The sequence below is a fragment of the Chiloscyllium plagiosum genome, unplaced genomic scaffold (genome assembly GCF_037043375.1).
Source record: "Chiloscyllium plagiosum isolate Xiang-an unplaced genomic scaffold, Cpla_swu_hap1 HiC_scaffold_49, whole genome shotgun sequence".
NCBI lineage: Eukaryota > Metazoa > Chordata > Chondrichthyes > Orectolobiformes > Hemiscylliidae > Chiloscyllium > Chiloscyllium plagiosum.
This window is the reverse complement of record NW_028270187.1, coordinates 14628111-14647262: the sequence shown is the minus strand read 5'-3', so window position 1 is coordinate 14647262 and position 19152 is coordinate 14628111. Positions and strand designations below refer to the sequence as shown.

The following is a 19152-nucleotide window of genomic DNA, read 5'->3' as shown; positions in this document are numbered from 1 at the left end:
TTCAATCAACACTAAATTATTGCCTCTACATCTTTCCATGATCTGTTTAACTATTTTTTCTTACACTTCACGCTCACTGTAGTACAACCCCAAAAATCTAACCTCACCGTTCTTATTTCACTGCTCCATCCATAGTGTCTCACGACCCAAGCCCGACATGGTGTCCTCCTTTCGCACTGCCATGATATCATCCCTGACCAGCAATGCAACTCCTTCCCCTTTTTTTCCCTCCCTGTCCCGTCTGAAGCGTCTCTATCCTAGAACATTTGGTTGCCAACCATGCTCTTCCTTCAACTAAATCTCTGTGATCGCAATAACGTCATATTCCCAGGCGCCAACCTAAGCCCGAGGTTCATCTGTCTATGCTCCATGCATGAAAGTAGATGCATTTCAGATCACCTGTTCTTTTGCATTCATCTGCTCTCTGCCTAATCTTCCCATTATTAATGCTGTCTTCCTGATTCTTAGCGTTTCCAGTTTCCACCTCACTGCCGATTTGTTTACTCTTGTGGTGCCCAGCCCCCTGCCACATTAGTATAAATCCTCCCCAACAGTAGCAGCAAAGACTGCCAAAAGGACATTCATTCCCGTCTGGTTCAGATGTAGATCGTCAATTTTCTTATAGTCCCACATTCCCCAGAACTGGTCGCAAAACCAACAATTCTGAAACCCGCCCTGCAGCACCATTCCTCAAGTCACGTGTTCATCGTGCCTTTTTTTTATTCATTTCTACGCTGGCAGTCACATGGCACAGGCAGTCATCCCGAGATTACTACCTTTTTGGTCCTCCTCTTTAATTTCTCTCCTAGCTCCCTGAATTCTCCATGCAGGTCCTCATCTCGTTCTTTTTTTCGTTGGTGCCTGTATGCACCAAGACAACTGGCTGTTCACGATCCCCTTTTCGAATACTCTTCAGCCGATGGGCGACATCCCTGGCCTGAGCACCTGGGAGGCAACATAACTCTCCAGAATTGGTGATGTTCCACAGTGAGTCCACCCGCAGCTCCAGAGTGACCACGCGGTCAAACAAGTGCTGCAGCTGGACACACTTCTTGCAAGTGTAAGTTTAGAAAACCTTTACAAGGATTTGCAAGGTTTGCACTGCTTGGACATGAGAACGAAACTGAATCGGCTTCGTCAGATTCCCAGGAGCTTCAGTGCTGAGATATGGCCTCACAGAAGCTTATAAAATCATGAGGAAGACAGACAAAGTAAATAGTCAGGGAGCACTTTTTCACAAGACACGCGAGTTCAAATCTACATAGCAAACGTTTAATGCGAAAGAGGAAACATTTAAAAGGGATGTGAGGGACACATGTTTTTCACACAGAACTTTTGTTTGTGTGGAATGAATTGCCACATTTAGTGGCAGAGTCTGGTGCACTCACAACATTTCAAAGGCATCTGAATGGGTGTATAGACAGGAAGACCGCGGAGAGATAAGGCAAAAATATTGGCAGATATGTATGCATTAATTTCGGTTATCTATTCAGCAAAGGCAAGTTGGATCGCGGGCGTTGTTTCCATGCTCGACAACTTTGAGATGCTCCAGCCACCGGCAACGGTTTGAATACACCATTTGCAAAAAAACGCATGATGTTTGTTACTCAGTCAGCCAGTTTGGCTATTTAGTTTGGAGGGTGGATGGGCCCAACCGATCCAGAGATGAACGTTTTCCGGATATTTGCTTCCAATGACCATTCTTCTTGACACTTTCCCAAGTTCGCCATCAAAGATTTTGGCTGAAGAAAAATACCTCCCATATCGCATTACCCACTTTGCTCTCCAGCGAATCCAAAAACCGACAGCTCTTAACGTGGAACAGAATCAAAACTGAAAAGGCAGTACCATGATCAGACACACCGAAGCTTAAGTGCTCTCTGTGAGGCACTGTGAGTCGTCTCTGACATTAACCGCTCGCACAAGTAACAGCGAGGCAATTCCAAAACTACTGGAGATTTAGTTTATTGCCAAGTCCCAGAAAGTGATCAAGTATCATATAAAAAAAGAACAACAACGAACCATTAAAAGTGAACATTTCCAATTATATCCGTGATTAAATTAGGCCATCAATGCGCCGGTTCCCCATCTGATCGACAGAGCCAATCACCTTTCTCCCTCACCAGGACAGTCATGAAGGAAATGAAGGTATCGCAACGTTTCACATCGCGATTGCCTACCTTTTCGACACAGCATCAAAAAACGGCGAACAGATTCAATGCAGGATCTTCTTTCGAAATAACGGTGAAACAACTATGTCTATTCACTTTCAGAATAAACGGGGAACAACACAAGTTTTCTGGAATATGAATAACCAACATAGACTACTTGGGTCCCAGATTCTACTGATGCACAGACTTTCATATGAAATGGTACCTTGGGTGATTGCCCTATACCCAGAAATCTTCTGGCTGCCTTCTGTTTGCCCTTGTGCTGTTCTAATCGAATTTGTAGTTCTTGCCATTTGTCCGTATTGCAACTCGGGATAGCTGGTCGTGGCAACTCGTGACTGCCACACAAAATCTTTGCCAAAATTGGATAGTCCCGCAACGTGATTCGCAGTGCACGAACTTCGCAATGAGGATATGCCACGCGGCAAGTTAAAAAGCACGCTTACATCTATTAAAGTAAGTTTCTGGGAACTGACAACCAGATTCCTCCTTACACTCGGAATTATGACAACACATAAACCAACAGCCTCTCTCAGAAACAAGTGACCAATGCCCATCTTGTCCCGGACAAACATAGTTGACAAAATTGCATGCAGGGACTGCACAGAAAACTGTAGAGGAGAAGCAGACAGACGACCATTGAGGTGCATTCATGCAGTTCTGTTACCCTGTAAACCCCATGCACAGCTGTTCCTTGTAGGTACACACAGGGCACTGAGTGTCTCTGACTCCGGGACTTGGAACTCGGATTATATGACCGTCTGCAGCACTGGTTACTTCCTTGTGTGAGGTAACTCCCGATGGAACATGTGTAAAACATGATAGCTCATTGAGAAATACATCCGAAATAGTACCCAAGACCCGTATTTCTGTTGTGCTTCAGGTCCAAGAACACTCAGATCAATAGCTCCCTTGATTACCTCTGCTGGTCATGTTTGCAAAGAGATCGAGCAAATTGCCAAGTTTGATTTTCCTTTCAATCAACAATTTTGACTCAGTTTGGCTGCAAATATCTTTTGCTAACTTTGTGCTTTTCTTCTTTTACATTGGTGTCTCGCACCTTACAAATGACAGCAGAGTTCGGAGAGGAGATGGAAGCATTTAGCCCATCAAGTCAGCGACAGATTTCAATGAGATCATGGCTGATTTGGTTTATGCTCAACTCTGCTTTTTAGTCAGTACTCATGGCCGACTGGTTAAGGTGGTAGGTTAAAAATCCATTCAGGTTTCCCCGCGTAGGTCCGAATCCAGCTGACTCCGCGATGAATGACTTGCTGCTTGGCGGATTTTCGCTCAATGTTCAAAAAACCTATTTTGCAACCAGGCCGGTAATTTAATTAGACGTTGGAACTCGGGTTCTTCATCAGAAATGTTCCATATTTAAAACATTATCTCTGTTTCTATTTCCAGCTACACTGCTCGACACATAGGGTTTCTGTAGATGTTATTGAACGTCCTAAGCAGAAGTGCTGCTTTTCATTAGATTCCTTTTATCCCTGTCCTCTGTTCACGGACTCGGGTCAGTGGCAACACTTCCTCCTGCTCGTCAAAGTGCTCATCCCCCACCGTTCCCTCTCCCATCATTACAAGCAACCGCAGGAAATTGCCACTTAACTATCTTTGTTCCAAAGTGAAACTCACCAGCCTCGGGAATCTCTCCACCAAACGGGACTTCTCATCACTGGACATGGTGCAGACCAGAGGTTTCCGAAGCTTTACTGTGAAAATATTGTCAATTGGCAGTTGGAAAAATGTTAAGGAGCCAAACCAATCCAGGCACCAGCTTTGGGAATCTTTAGAAACTCTTTGGGAAGTGCAATCAGTGGAGAATGCAGAAGGGTGAACTGTCGGACCGAGCAGAGGCCAGAATATTGACTCTGATGTTGTCGGGACAGGAACTGGTCTGAGACATTGAAAAAATTCTCACTCCTGTACATGGGGAATAGAAACTTCATCTGTACTCTGCGACAATGAAAATCTCTGGAACACACAAGGCACTGAGAGGCAAAAGAGGAGATTATCCCTGATGGAGTTGAGCTGGTTCCCAGTGACATGGGTGTGTCTGTCTTGTGGGTATCAGACTGTTAAAATGTCTCCATAATGAATGGTTCAGTCTTTCATTTGGAAAAGTAAAACTGATAGAGGACAATACTAGTTCAGGGAATGGCACATTGAATTTGGAATTCAGTCACGGACTGCTTTTGAGGATCGTCGAATTTGTTAGGTTGGAAGTTTCAGCGCATTCGACTGTTAACTGAAACGTCCTTGTGGAACATAGTAAAGAATCTTTCCGTTGAATTAGCAGGATCTAGTATTGACTGATGGGGCCACAGCAGGCGGCAGGACGTGGTAACACGAAATAAAAATGCGCTGAGCTCAAACACAAGAAGCATGCTCTTTCGGTCTGGTGGATCAACAATACAGCATTTTAAAAAAGTTTAAGCAACGATCCTTCAATGTACAGGACATGCAACGCCAGGATGTGACACCATACTAGTCTCGTTATTACCAGGCGCTTTAACTAATTAATCAACGGTGTCAGCGCAGAAGATGCTGTTCATATCCATATGTGTATTTAATTAACTGTTCAATCACAGTAACTTGGACATTTGTTACTTTATTAAAGTTGCTCCATAAGAATTTAAACTAATCTCTGCTAATACAGAAAAGGTACGTTCACACCTGGACATTCTCCAATGCAAATGCACAGAAAGAGCCAATCTCGTATTGCGTTCATTTCAAACTGATATATTCATCTGTTTAAGCCGACAGGATAAAGAAGATACGTTCATCCTCTCGGGGACCATTAACCACGTTAATATGCACAGAGGGAATACAACGCCAAGATAACAGTATCATTGTGGTGAATTGATCAGCAGCGTTGTGTAAGTCAGTGTAAACAGTGGCGAGTATAGGCTGACCCATTTATGCCAACAGTGAGCCTTGCATCACCACTTCCTCTCTCACTTACAGCCTCACGCCCTCCAGTCATCATGGCCTTTCACTTTACTCAAACGCCCTGCTCCACTACTCCCTTCTCCCGATCGCTTGCGGGCGTCCACGTAGAATCTGCAGATGTTTGAAACTCATTCGTGGCGTATAGACGTCACTCCATGGCATTGGATTCACTGCCCATCCCTTATTACTGCAGTGATTGAGTTGATGAGCTACTGTACAGAAACTTGAGCGAACTTAACATAGAGGTACAGCCAAGATGCTGTGAGCGAGGGAGTTCCAGGATTCAGGAATAGCCAGATACTTCCAACTCAGAAAGGCGAGATCCCTGATAGGTGATTTGCGGTCACAGTTTTGTCTTGTTTCTGCTGCTATTGTCCTTAGAGATAGATGTAAACAATCACAGGATTGATTCTGGCAACCAAAATAAAAACCCTGCATCTACTGTCGTTTGTGGAAGTGAGTTTCAAGCCTCTCCCAAATATTGTGTGTCGAAGTGCTCACTAACATCTGTCCTGAATACTCTGAATCTCATTTTCAGACTCATTGCAGAATCCACAGCGAACTGAAACAGTTTATCGCTTCATTTTCGTGTCATGCATTACTTCTCTCAGGTCACCACTTAACATTCAAAGTTGTCGCAAAAACAGGCTTCATTTGTATATCAGAAACAGAAATGGCTCAGCATGTCTTACATAATCTGTGGGATAGCAAGAATTAATGTTTCACTTCCGTTTACCATTCTTTGCAACTTGCCTGATTTCTTATCATACCTACAAACGGTATGAAACCGGAACGGATGACAGAACACAGAGATTAGGAAGTTTTGCATTTGGAGTGACATCGGGAGTCTCTATTACTGGAGAATTGTAAGGAGACTACTGCTCAGTGAACTGATATCGCACTTCCTGTATCTAAATAAGGAAACATGTCAGTGAATTGGAGACTTTATTGTTCAAAAGTTAAAACCAAAGAGCAGATCAGCAGCAGACTAACACAAGTGAAATTGTCATAATGCCTTATAAGGAATGCCAATGAAGACCAGGATAGTGAGGATCACCTTCTCCACGTGTTTGAATTGTTTGATGCAGTTTTCTGTGCGACGTTATCTCTCCCTTCAGGCAACTGACAAGCTCCTTGTTTGAAAATCTGAGTTGATGAATCACCAAAAGTGTTTCATGGTACTGTGTGTAAGCAGCTTGTGGAGACTGAGACTGTAGCATTGCTTGCAGTTTTTTTGTTTTTGATTCAAATTTCTGAGAAATGAAGAAGCTTAATAGCAAACTTAATCCCAGTTTTGGAGAAGCATTGCTCATCAGTACATGATAATCAGCTCACGTGAATATATTCCAGAATTGATATCAGTGACCTAATTCAAACCCTGTAACGATAGATGCCATGAATTCTAAGTTGGAAGTCTATGTCTAATGCCTTTAACCCATTACAACTTACCATGGAAAATCCCTTCCGAGTCTGCTCTACCCCTTAGGGAAGTAAAGCTGCTATTCTTATTTGCTCCAAGATACATGTGACTCCAGACGCACAGAAACTGGATTGGTTGTTGCAGGTCAGTTATCTAAACTCCAGGACCTCACTTCAGGAATTATTCAAGGTTCTGTTCGTTAATAAATGTCCAGAGTTCAGCCGCATTCTTACTTCCTCAACTCCTGAAGCATTTCATTTCACAATGCAGCAGAATTATGGCAATGTGAAGGCCTAGGCAGACAAGTGATACGAATTTCACACATCCTGATTAAGATAATCTAATCAACACCTCTGGAAATTCAATGGTGTTGCCATTACCTAGTCTTCAACGATCAACAATCTGGGAGTTACTATTAACCCCAAAATGAACTGTCCTCCCTACATAAATAATGTGGCTACAAGAGTAGGCCAGATGGCAAGAAAACTGCCATCAGTCATGGGCTTTCTGACTCCAATCGCTTCTCTAATACCGAGAAGGCTCACGTCAAGTGTGCGATGGAATACTCCCCGATTGACTGAACAAATATATCGACAACATACCTCAAGATGTTGGACAGCGCCATTATGAAACATTCGTACAAAAGGATAATGCTGCGGACATTTAATAACTGAAATGAAAGCAGAAAGTGCTGGAGAAGTTCAGCAACTCTAACAGCATACTTGGAGAGAAATACAGTTAACTTTTTGAGGCCAAAATGAATCTTCTTCAGAACAGTACTGAAGAGATGACATGTAGGACAAGAAACATTACTTCTCTTACACTTTTCACAGTTGCTACCAGGTCGGCTGAGTTTCTTCAGAACGTTCCATTCCATGGCAATTGAGCCAGTTCGATTGGCAATTTATGTATAATTTCAAACCATTCACCACTGTCGCAGCTTTTTGATTCATCAACAATTTCCATTTGACAGCACACTCCAACTCGAGTACTACTATCGTCCTAAAGACAAAGGAAGTAAACGAATGGGAAAATCATTATCTGTATGTTCCTTTCCAAGCTACTAAGCATCACAATTGGATAGGTATTCCTTCAGTCAGTCCTTCACTGTCCCAGTGGATCAGAGGGTTGCCCTCCTCCCCCACTTCAAAACATCCAAATAGTTTAATGAACTGTTCAAATAAACTTTATCAAACTCAATTGTTAGAAGGCCAACACTTACTGGGAGGTGAGAAAACCTTCACAAAAATGTAACGCTTAAACTACAGAGTTAAGAGGAGCAGTTTGGAGATATGTATACATGTGTTCCTGCCGCAGATTCATGTAATCAGACATTTGAGATAGGCTGAGTCATCAACTTGCCATGAATAGAAATGTTGAATTTGGTGATGCATTTTCACTGGAGGTATTTTCCAGCCATGATTCTGTTTCAATTAAATTTGCATAGTCGTCAATTCGAATTGAAATGAACACTTGCCAGTTTACTTTGACACAGATCATCAGCGTGAATCCACCATTCACCATTTTAGTAGCAAGGTGTGCGTTGTACCATGCCTTACGCTGTTAAAGTACCGACGTTATGAAATAGAATCATACCATCCCTACAGTGTGCAAACAGGTCATTAGGCCCAACAAGTTCACACGCAACCTCTAAGGAGTATTCCATCCACAGCAATTTCCCTTCCCTATTACTTTGCACTGCTCCTGACCAACACACTCTGGCGAACGAGGTACAATATAGCATATCTAATTTATCTAACCTGCATATCTTTGGACTGTAGTCGGAAATTGGAGCAACCCAAAGAAACCCATGCAGACACAGGGAGAATATGCAAACTCTAAACGGTCGCCTGAGGCTGGAATCGAATCCAGGTCCTTCATGATGTAAGGCAGCAGTGCTAACCAACGAATCACGAAAGCTAACTTCAAACCTTAGTGGAGCCATTCTTCCGAATAAGCCTGATATCAAAGACATACACGTCTCCATATCCATTTTGCAGCAAAAGGTAGACATAAGTAGACTCGACATACTCCAGCACGTGGCTGAAGGTGATCAGTTAAAGGATGGATGTTTTATCATCATTTATGAGCAGCTGACTAAGCTGCGCTACTTAAAGGCTGCAGCAGGAAGTCCTCAATCAAATATGTTCTTCTTACCATTCGTCCTGCTAAGACTGCGGTGTTTATCTTCATTTAGGCTATGTTATTTATATTTCGGTCACACCATTCTCCTGTTAGAAGGCATCCCCCGAGATTTTATTCAATGACTTTGCCTGTTTGAAGTTTGGAAAGTCTCTCAGATACTGCCAAAAACTGTTCAAGAGGCTTCCCCTCCCAGAATCAGCTCTTGCCTTCGAACTTCCCCTCATTGTCAGTCCTACTCCATAGAAACTAACTGGAGACAAATACATGTATGATGTCGCCGAACAGGCCATCACCGCGCTTCACTCTCTGCCAGGGAGCAGCACGGCTCAGCGTTGGTGATCGATGCCTTGCAAATCCACTTGGGATGATGGGAAGGGTGGTTGTCATCTACCGATCCACGATCAAAATGAACCTGAATCTGAGAAGTTACCATTCCAATCAGTTTGAAGTACATGCATTAAATATAGGTAAATGAGACTAATTCGACTGTTTATGATATAGATTAAAAAACACAAGATTTGATCTTAATGGTAAAAAGCTGTGATTTCCGAAGCGTGAACACTGAATGCACAACTTTAAATTGCGTAAGTGCAGACTTCGAGTGGAGCTCCTGTGTGAGAATTGTAATATCGTTTGAAGGCATTCAAAACGACACCTGGAAACATTATTTATCTTTCGGACTGTCTGGAAAATCGCACGATCGCAATAATTTTCGTAAAATCCCAATTGTGTGGAAGTAGGCCGTTCGGACTTTCAAGCCCACACCAAAGCAGTGAAGATTATCCCAACAAAAACCACTTCCTAATCGATCCCCTTCCAGTTTCTCACAGCGAAATAACCTGAAATCCACATACCTGGACAAGTTGGGTAATTTTCCATTTGGCAATCCACCGAAACTACACAGCTTTCATAATGTGGGTGGAAAACTCACGCACACATGGGAGGAGTACAAGCACCATACAGACAGTCGTCACAGGCTGGATTTGAACTTGGTCCCTGGCACCGTGTGGTAGAAGTGCAAAGCACGTTTATTCTTCCGTCAGCTCACTGGGTTGAAGATAAATGACATTTAAACAACTCAGGCAAAGCTTTGAAGCATGTATCGTCCGTTGAAGTATGTTTGTCTTTGAAATTGAACCACATCCCAAAGTACATACATTGCAAAAGAACCACTTGAACCTTAAGATTTCATCACGAACAACAAGTTCAGAATTACATGCGGCAACAGGAGTAAATGAGCTTGAACATAGTGTGGAGGGGAAAGTGCGTGTGGTGGTGTTTCCGTGTACCTGCTGTGGAGGTTGCGGTTTTGGACTGCGATGGACCAATTCAGAAATCACACCAGGTTATGCACATGTTTATTTGAAATAACAAGATTTCGGACCAGAGCCCTTTCGTTAGGTGAAATGGGAGGAAATAATACAGAACACTGAATTTAAGGGAAGAGAGATCAAGGGCAGACAGATCAAAATATCAGGCAAATTGTGGGAGCGGAGTGTCAAAGATTTAGTCTCTGCAAGTGAACAAGAGTGTCAGACAGTGTGAGTAATGTGTCAATAACTGAGTGCCAACAGAATGGTTGACCTATGATCCAACAAAGTGAGGCAGAGAGATAATTACAAACCGTTAAAATAAAGTCCTACAGGAGACAAGTCAAGGCACTGGAATGACATGGAACAGAAACAGAAGCAACTGGAAAACCGCTCCACAAAAAAAAACACCAGAGGAAGGGACACCAGTTCCGAAACATTAACTCTCATGTTCCTCCACAGATGTCCCCAGAGCAGCGAAACACCTGCCCCCTTCGCCACCATGCCTCAGCCCCGTTCCCCCACCCCGCCCAGTAACCCTTGCCCTTGCTCCTGGTTTACAGCATCCCCAGTTCTTCTGATTTTTCTTTGGCTCGAGTGGCATGCCGCGAGACTGACCCAAATTATCAGTTCGCCAATATTGAACAAAGTGATTAAGGTAGAGAGACAATAACAACTTGTCACGGTGATGGTGTGAAAACAGAACAATTGAGGAAGATTTCACAGATACAGAACAGTGTGGTGGGTCACATGTGGTGTGACATTAACCGAATATCATGGTTGATGCCATCACCCCAACGAAGGCAGTTGGTGATTCAATTCTGTTTGTCGATTTTGCGTTGTTGTCTATCTCGAAAGCCACCTTGGCCGACATTTAGTCGAAGATTGAAAACCAAATGTCCTTGATTGCTGAACTCTTCCCCGACTGGGTGTGAATAATCCTGTCTGGCAATTGTTATGCCGTTACTATTCATCCATTGGCACACCGTCTGCATGGTCTTGCCAATATACCATTACTGAGTATCTTGTGGTATCTTGTGGTATCATTGCCTGCTGCATATGTGACAAACAACATTGCCTGAGTCACATGAGTACCTGTCGTGTACGTGGTGGGTGGTGTACCAACGGGTGATGGTAGTGTCCATGTCTTGCAAATTTTGCGAAGACATGGTGCTGTGGTGTTGTGGTTAATGCTATGTGAAGGCTGAGTCGTTTACTGCAAACGGTCGTATGTTATAATGTTGCTGGGTGTTTGAAGGTGAGAATTGAAGCCATGGGGATGTTCTTAGTGAGATGCTCATCATCATCGGTGACATGCTGAATCCTGTGAAGAACGTGCTGAACTCCAGGAAAGTACTGACGATGAAAGATAGTCGCATCCTCTGTCTGTCTTCTGACGAGTTCACAGCAGATTTTCACTGTGGCACACCGGAATTGGCGATCAATCAGTTCAACATGTACCCCATCATCATGAGGATATCCTTCAAAATCTTTAGGTGTCTGTCGCATTATTCATCATCTGAGCGGTTCCTGTGCAGGTGAAGCGCTTGTCCTTACGGTATGGCTTCTTTAAAATATTTAGGGTGGAAGCTGGAGAATGCAGCATCGTGTAGTTATCCTTGGGCTTGCAGTGGAGTGAGATGCTGAGGTGTTATTTCTTAATTTTGGTTTTTGATGGGTTCGGTTGTATCATCCTTATAAATGGAATAGGCATTCATTTAAAACCACGAACAGAAATACCAGGAGAATCTCAGCAGATCTGACAGCGTTAATTCAGAGAGACTCAGAGACAAATATTTCAAAACTTCATCAGAACTCGGTAATCTCCCACAGGCACTGCCAAACTGGTTAGTTTCGACAGCAGTTTCTGTCTTTGCTTCAGATTCCCAGAATCCACAGTTCTTTACATTAACCATTAAAGCAATGCAGAAACTTTTTTTTAATCATTCGTCATACCAAAGGTTTTTGTTTGGCAAACATTTGCCTGACCCCATTAGAAACACGAGACGGTGCTGCACAGAAAACAGATGCATTATGAACATCAATCGCTGTCGCCCTGGGGCTATTGAACCAATAACATTTCAGTTAACAGTCGAATGAGCTGATATTTCCAACCTAACACCTTGGATGATCCTCGAAAGCTTTCTGTGATTGACCTCCAACTTCAGGCTGCCATTCCCAGAACAACAACTGTCCTCTATCAGTTTTACTTTTCCGAAATAAGACTGGGACATTCAATATGGCGACATGGGAACAGTCTGATCCCATCCATGACAGACACACCCATGTCACTGGGAACCAGCTCTGCTCCAATCGGGAACATCTCTCTTCGAACCTCTCAGTATCTTGTGTGGTATCGAGTATTTTCATTGTCCCAGTGTCCATATAAGGGTTGTATTCCTCATGTACAGGACCGAGAATTACTTCAATATCTCCAATCAGTTCTTGTCCTGAGAACATCAGAATCAATGTCCCGTCCACTTAAAGAACGGGAAGTTGTCCTGACTGTTTCCGATCAGTCTGACAATTCACCCTTCTTCATTCTCCTCTGAGTTCTTTTTCCAAAGAGTTTCTGAAGATTCACAAAGCTGGAGACTGGGTGACGTGCTTTGCCTTCTTAACATTTTTTCACCTGACAAGTGACAATATTTTCCCAAATTCTGTTCACAATCGTCTGTATTTCACCATGTCCAGGGAGGAGAAGTCCCGTTTTGTGGACGGATTCCCGATGTTGGTGAGTTTCGCTTTGGAGCAAAGATAGTTTGTCAGCAATTTCCTGCGGCTATTTATAATGATGGGAAAATTAGTGGTGGGGATTCGCTCTTCGACGAGCGGGGGGAAGTGTTGCCACTGACCAGAGTTAGTGAACGGAGGACTGCGGTAAAAGGAATCTATTCAAAAGCAGCACTTCTGCACAGTACATTCAAAGAATACTGCAAAATCTCGATGGGTCTGGCAGTAACTGTGAAAAGAGAAATGGAGATAATGTTTTGCATTGGAGATAAGTGTGTTGCATTTTTGATTAATAACTTGAGTTTGCTAAGTCTAATCAACTGACTGGTCTTGTTTGTTGAGACGAGATTTCTGAACTGTGAGTGAAAACTCGTCCAGCACGACATCACTGAAAACTGAACCAGCAGAATTCGAACCTGCGGAGGGAAGCCCCAATGGATTTCTAATCCATCACCTGTATCACGCGGCCATGACTACACGGTGCAATGCTGTCTTAATATATCTCATGTAATGGAAAGTTCCAACCTGAAACACCAGGATTTGGCTTTTCTTGGCACCCCAGCATCCTCCTCCTTTCGAAAGCAAGAGAGTCTGACAGCGAATACTGGTGTTTCAAGTTGGAACTTTCCATTACATAAGACATACTAAGACAGCATTGTGCGCGTGTCGTCATGGCCACATCAATTTGAATTGCACACATATTGATGAGAGATAAAGTGGATGGGTAGGATCCATTTTCATGCGCAGAGAGGTGAATAAACACAGCACTGGATCGCGAAAGAAAAATGTCCTTGCATTAGGTCGGCACGGTGGCACAGTGGTTAACACTGCTGGCTGACAGCGCCAGAGACCCGTGTTCAATTGCTGCCTCGGGCGACTGACTGTGTGGAGTTTGCACGCTCTCCCCTTGTCTGTGTGTGTTTCCTCCGCGTGCTCCGGTTTCCTCCCACAGTCCAAAGATATGCAGGTCAGGTCAGGCGAATTGGCCATGCTAAATTGCCCGTAGTGTTAAGTAAAGGGTAAATGTAGGGGTATGGGTGGGTTGTGCTTTGGCGCGGCGGTGTGGACTTGTTGGCCCGAAGGGCCTGTTTCCCCACTGTAAGTAATCTAATTTGTCTAGCCCTATTCACTGCCCGTAGAATTACTCTCATTGAAGTCTTCTTGAAAAAATTCACCACTGGCAAATCTGATGTGCAAATTAGGTGTACTATTTTTAATCAGAGGTCAAAATCTGAAAATGTTTCAAATACACGGAGCAGCACTGGAGAGCGCAGACCTACCTTCAGGGACTTATTCTGCTCTGATGTACACCCCCGAGAAATTGGGAGGAGAGTGCATTCTCACAGCTGAAGGGATCAAACATTTAAGAAAATGATAAGGAGGATATTCACTCTTTCAGAGGGTAGCAAATCCGTGGGTTTCCTAAGAACAGAGGGCTGTGAAGGCGAGGTGTATTCAAGGCTGTGATAGACAGACATGGAGCGTCACGGAGATGAGGATAAAAACGGGGGTTGAGAATTAACCAAATCAGCCATGATCTCATTGAATTTTGTCGCAGACTTGATAGGCTAAATTGCTTCCATCTCTTCTCGTATCTTTGCCGTCATTTGGAAGATACCGGACACCATTTTAAAAGAAGAAAAGCACAACTTTAGGGAGAGGTGGTTTCAGTCAAACTGAATCAAAATTATTTATTGAGCGAAAAATCACACTTGGCATGTTTCCAGATTTCTTTGCTAGCATGACTAAATGAGTTGATCAAGGTCGTCTGATTGTACTTGGGCATGAAACAAACAAAGAGTAGTGACATAATTTTCATTTTATTTATGTCAATGTAATATTTTTCCTGATGGTCACAACAAAGGAGATGGTTTCCAAGAAAAGACAGAGACTAAGTCAGCTGTAAACTAATCGATGACCAAAATATGGCTCGCGTTGTTCTCTGGGACTGATATGATTTATTGATTATTGTCATCCAAACTTTTTTTTTACCATTGAACCGTGAGTGGGAGATGGGAAACTAAGATCACCCGTAGCTATTGCCATCTTTTATCACTCACATGTAGTTTTTTTTCTTGTACGTAGTGGTTACTGCGAGTGCACTTGTAAACTCCACCTGCGGAGGACTTCTTTCCTCACTGGTCCTCATTTCTACACAAACACGTTTTACATCCTTATCTCCTGAATAAAAGTAATGTGCAATCAATTGATAAATGTAACTAATACCTTGGCATTTCACACGCCTCTCTTTGTCACCTTCCAATGTAAATTAATAATTTGCCGGGTTGTAATTGCACCCAATAAAAGATAACAAAATACAGGGAGGTGTACCAGGTTTGCAAACGCACGTCATTGAAGCTAAAACGCAGGTTTCTGCCAAAAATACGATCACGGAAGCATGCACCGAATCGTCAGGAAGCACACAATAAGTCCAGTTCCAGAGGGCATGACAGGAACAGCACCAGAAAAACCACCAAAATACTTCTCTCGGCTAATATTTTGGATGTACATCTCAATGAGCAATCGAGTTTTACATATGTTCCAACAGTAATACAACACAAGGAATTAACCAGTGCTGCAGACGGTGAAAGCCCCTGAATCAGAAACACTCAATGCCCTACATACAACTACAAGAACATCTGCCCGTGGCGTATACAGGCTGGCTGAAGTTCATGATTGCAGCTCGCTATTTGTCTGACTGTTTCTCCGATGTATTGTTTCGTGCAGTCCCTGCCTGGAATCTTGACAACCACATTTGTCCTGCACAAGATTGGCATTGGTTATTGTTTTCTGGTGAGCTTTCCCTCAGCGAGGCTGTTGGTTTATGTGCTGTCCTAAATCCGTGTGTTCAGAGGAGTCTGGCTATCAGTTTCCAGAAATTTATTTTAGAAAAGGGAAGCATGGGTGTTTCAATTGCTTTATGGCATATCCTGGTTGACAATTTAGTGTGCCAGACATCTGGGAATGCGGTTGTGGGATACATATTCTTGGCAAAGAATTTGTGTGGCCGTCAGTAATTGCCACGGCCAGCTGTCCCGAGTAGCTATACGTACAGACAGCAAGCATCCTGGAGAACAGCACAACAGTAATAGAACATGGCAATCAGAAGGCAGCCAGAGATTTTCTAGAAGCAGGGCACCCATCCATGGATTCCATCAAAAAACACATTGATCAGGATCCAATCTGCAACACCAACAACCGGACCCAGCGGCAATGAAACTAAATCAATTCCAAACGCCACAGGACAGTAGGCTTCACAACAGGATCTGCAACCCTGAGGATGTTACCCAGAACTGTGAGGATCCCGCTTCCCAGCACCGCAAAACATTCCAACAACATCTCCATGAAGCACACGAGCTTCGCATCTTTCTGCTCCAAAGCACTCCGATTTTTCACAGCAGAAAATTGTACAGTGAACTCCCGCGTGCAAGGTGAGGATGCCAAACCCAACATAATCAATAATGGCAGTGAGAGCGAGGGCAACAATTTCCATTGTCAGATGGACAGCCACAAACACTCTCTTTGAAAGGTACCTTTAAATATGAAAGTCTGTGCAGCAGTATAATCGGGGAACCAAGTAGCCTGCGCTGGGTATTCATATTTCAGACAATTTCCTTTGTTCACCGTTTTCACTGAAAGTGAATGGATATTACTATTTCATTGCTGATATGAAACCAGTTTCTGCATTGTATCTGCTCGCCGTTTTTGGTGTTGCAGTGGCGAAAAGGTTGGCAATCGCGATGAGAAATGTTTTTTGTATTTCTCGCATTTCCTTCATTACTGTCCTGGTGAAGGGGGCTGGTGATTGGTCCTCTCGATCAGATGGAGTCATCAGCGCATTGTTGACCTAATTTCATCACGAGTGCAATTGGTAAACTTCATTTTTCATGGGTTATTGCTGTTCCGTTTTGTTTTATGTTTGTTGAGCACTTCCTGTGACTTGGCAATGCACTAAATCTCCAGTATGTCCTGAATTGCCTCGCTGCCGTTTCTCTGAGCAGTTCATGACATAATCGGCTTGCATTGCAATAAAGGCAGCATGCATGCTTCAGTGTGCCTGGCAATGGTCCACCCTTTCTGTTTTGCTTCTGTTCCACATGAAGAGCTGTCAGTTTCTGGATTCGTTGGAGAGCTGAGGGGGGTAACATTATCAGTGCGGTATTATTCTTCAGCCAAACTCTTTGATGGCAAAGTTGGGAATGTGCCAAACGAATGGTCATTGGCAGCAAAAGTCCAGAAAGACCCTCGTCGCTGGGTAACATGGTCCCATCAACCCTCCAGAAATATAGGCAAACGCGCTGACAGCGTAACAAACAGAGTGCATTTTTTGCAAATGGTCCATTAAAACTGGTGTCAGCTGCGGGAGCACATCAAAGATGCCGAGCACGGAAAAAGACCCGACTATCGAACCTGTCCCTGCTGAACAGATAACCGAAATTAATTGAACCATATTTGCCAAAATGTTTTCCTTATTTCTCCGAACGCTTCCTGTCTATATACCCATTCGGATGCCATTGAATTTGCCTCAAATGTGGCAAATCATTCTGCACACACAAAAATGTCTGAGTGAACTCGCTGAGATTCTGCATGACACATTGACCAAACTTTGGGCCAAAGTTGGAAACTGCGACTAGAATAGATGGCTCTCTGATTAGCCGCAATGCACAATGGGCGGAATGGCCTTTTCCCACTTTGTAAAGCTTCGAAGACAAGTTGAAAACAATCTGCAACGAAAATGTTCTTGTGAGGATTTACTTGTGAGGATTCGGTATTCTCAACACCGTGGCCCGGATCGTATTCCCGATCATGGAATGGTTGTATTGTTCAGCAAACATATCAGTGTACCAGTACTTCTGCCGATTTTCCGATGCTGGCAGGTCATTGGTTTTGTCCAAAACATTATGAAGGTTAACATAAAACAAATAGCTGCAGTTTCTGGAAATCTGAGCCAAAAACGAAAATTGTTTGCAGAACGCAGCAGGACTGGCAATAGAAAGGTCGACTTGCCTGCTCTTCGGATGTTGTCTGACCTGCTGTGCTTTTCCAGCATCACTCTGATCTAAGATCTGGTTTCCAGCATCTGCAGTCCTCACTTTTGCCTAGTGTCGCTGGTTCCCAATTCAAGAACTCCATCTCTAGCGGTTTCATGTCTGTACCTCCGAGCTGAGGAGATGAAGCGTGAAGAAAAGTAACTCACCCCCTCGATCTCTGGGGTAATTAGGGACTGAAAATGAATCGTGTCACATTGAAATATATCTCGATGCGACTTAATCTTTGTCTTTTATTGGGAACCATCTCTTTCTTTGTAACCATCAGGAAAGAACATTTCGTTCGCCAGAAAAAGAAATGAATATGTCACGAACCTTTGTTTGCTTCAGGTCCAAGAATACTCAGATCAACAGCTCCCTTGCTTACCTCTGCTGGTCATGTTCTGAAAGAGATCTAGCAAATTGCCAAGTGTGATTTTCCTTTCAATAAATAATTTTGACTCAGTTTGGCTGCAAATATCTTTTCCTACCTTTGTGCTTTTCTTCTTTTACATTGGTGTCTCGCACCTTACAAATGACAGCAAAGGTATGAAAGGAGATGGAAGCATTTAGCTCATCAAGTCAGCGAGAGCTTTCAATGAGATCACGGCTGATTTGGTCAATGCTCAACCCTGCTCTACTGTCTGTAGTCATGGCCGAGTGGTTAAGGCGATGGATTTGAAATCCATTGGGGTTTCCCCACGTAGGTTCGAATCCTCCTGACTACGTTATGAATGCTTTCCTGCTGGAACAATTCTCGCTCAAAGTTCAGAAAACCTATTTTGCAAAGCAGGCCGGTAATTTGATTCGGCTTGGGAAGCTCGAGTTCTTCATCAGAAATGTCCCATATTTAAAACATTATCTCTGTTTCTCTTTCCAGATACACTGCTCGATACATCGGGTTTCTGCAGTTGTTATTGAACGTCCTAAGCAGAAGTGCTGCTTTTCATTAGATTCCTTTGATCCCTGTCCTCTGTTCTCTGACTCGGGTCAGTGGCAACACTTCCTCCTGCTCGTCAAAGTGCTCATTCCCCACCGCTCCCTCTCCCATCATTACAAACAACCGCAGGAAATTGCCACTCAACCATCTTTGTTCCAAAGTGAAACTCACCAGCCTCGGGAATCTCTCCACCAAACGGGATTTCTCATCCCTGGACATGGTGCAAGCTAGAGGATTGTGAAGAGATACTGTGAAAATATTGTCAGTTGGCAGTTGGAAAAATGTTTAAGAAGCAAACCATATAATTTAGGCTCCAGCTTTGGAAATCTTGAGAAACTCTTTGGGAAATGGAATCAGAGGAGGTTGAAGAAGTGTGAACTGTCGGACCGAGTAGAGGACGCGACATTGACTCTGATGTTCTCGGGACAGGAACTGATCTGAGACATTG

At 43.5% G+C, this 19152-nt stretch overlaps 1 non-coding gene across 1 annotated transcript; it reads left to right on the top strand.

Annotated features, from left to right (window-relative positions):
• The first annotated feature begins 18410 nt into the window (after positions 1-18410).
• Positions 18411-18492, top strand: trnas-uga (transfer RNA serine (anticodon UGA)). Its single transcript has one exon. It is a non-coding gene; the product is annotated as a tRNA-Ser (tRNA).
• The last annotated feature ends 660 nt before the right edge of the window (positions 18493-19152 follow it).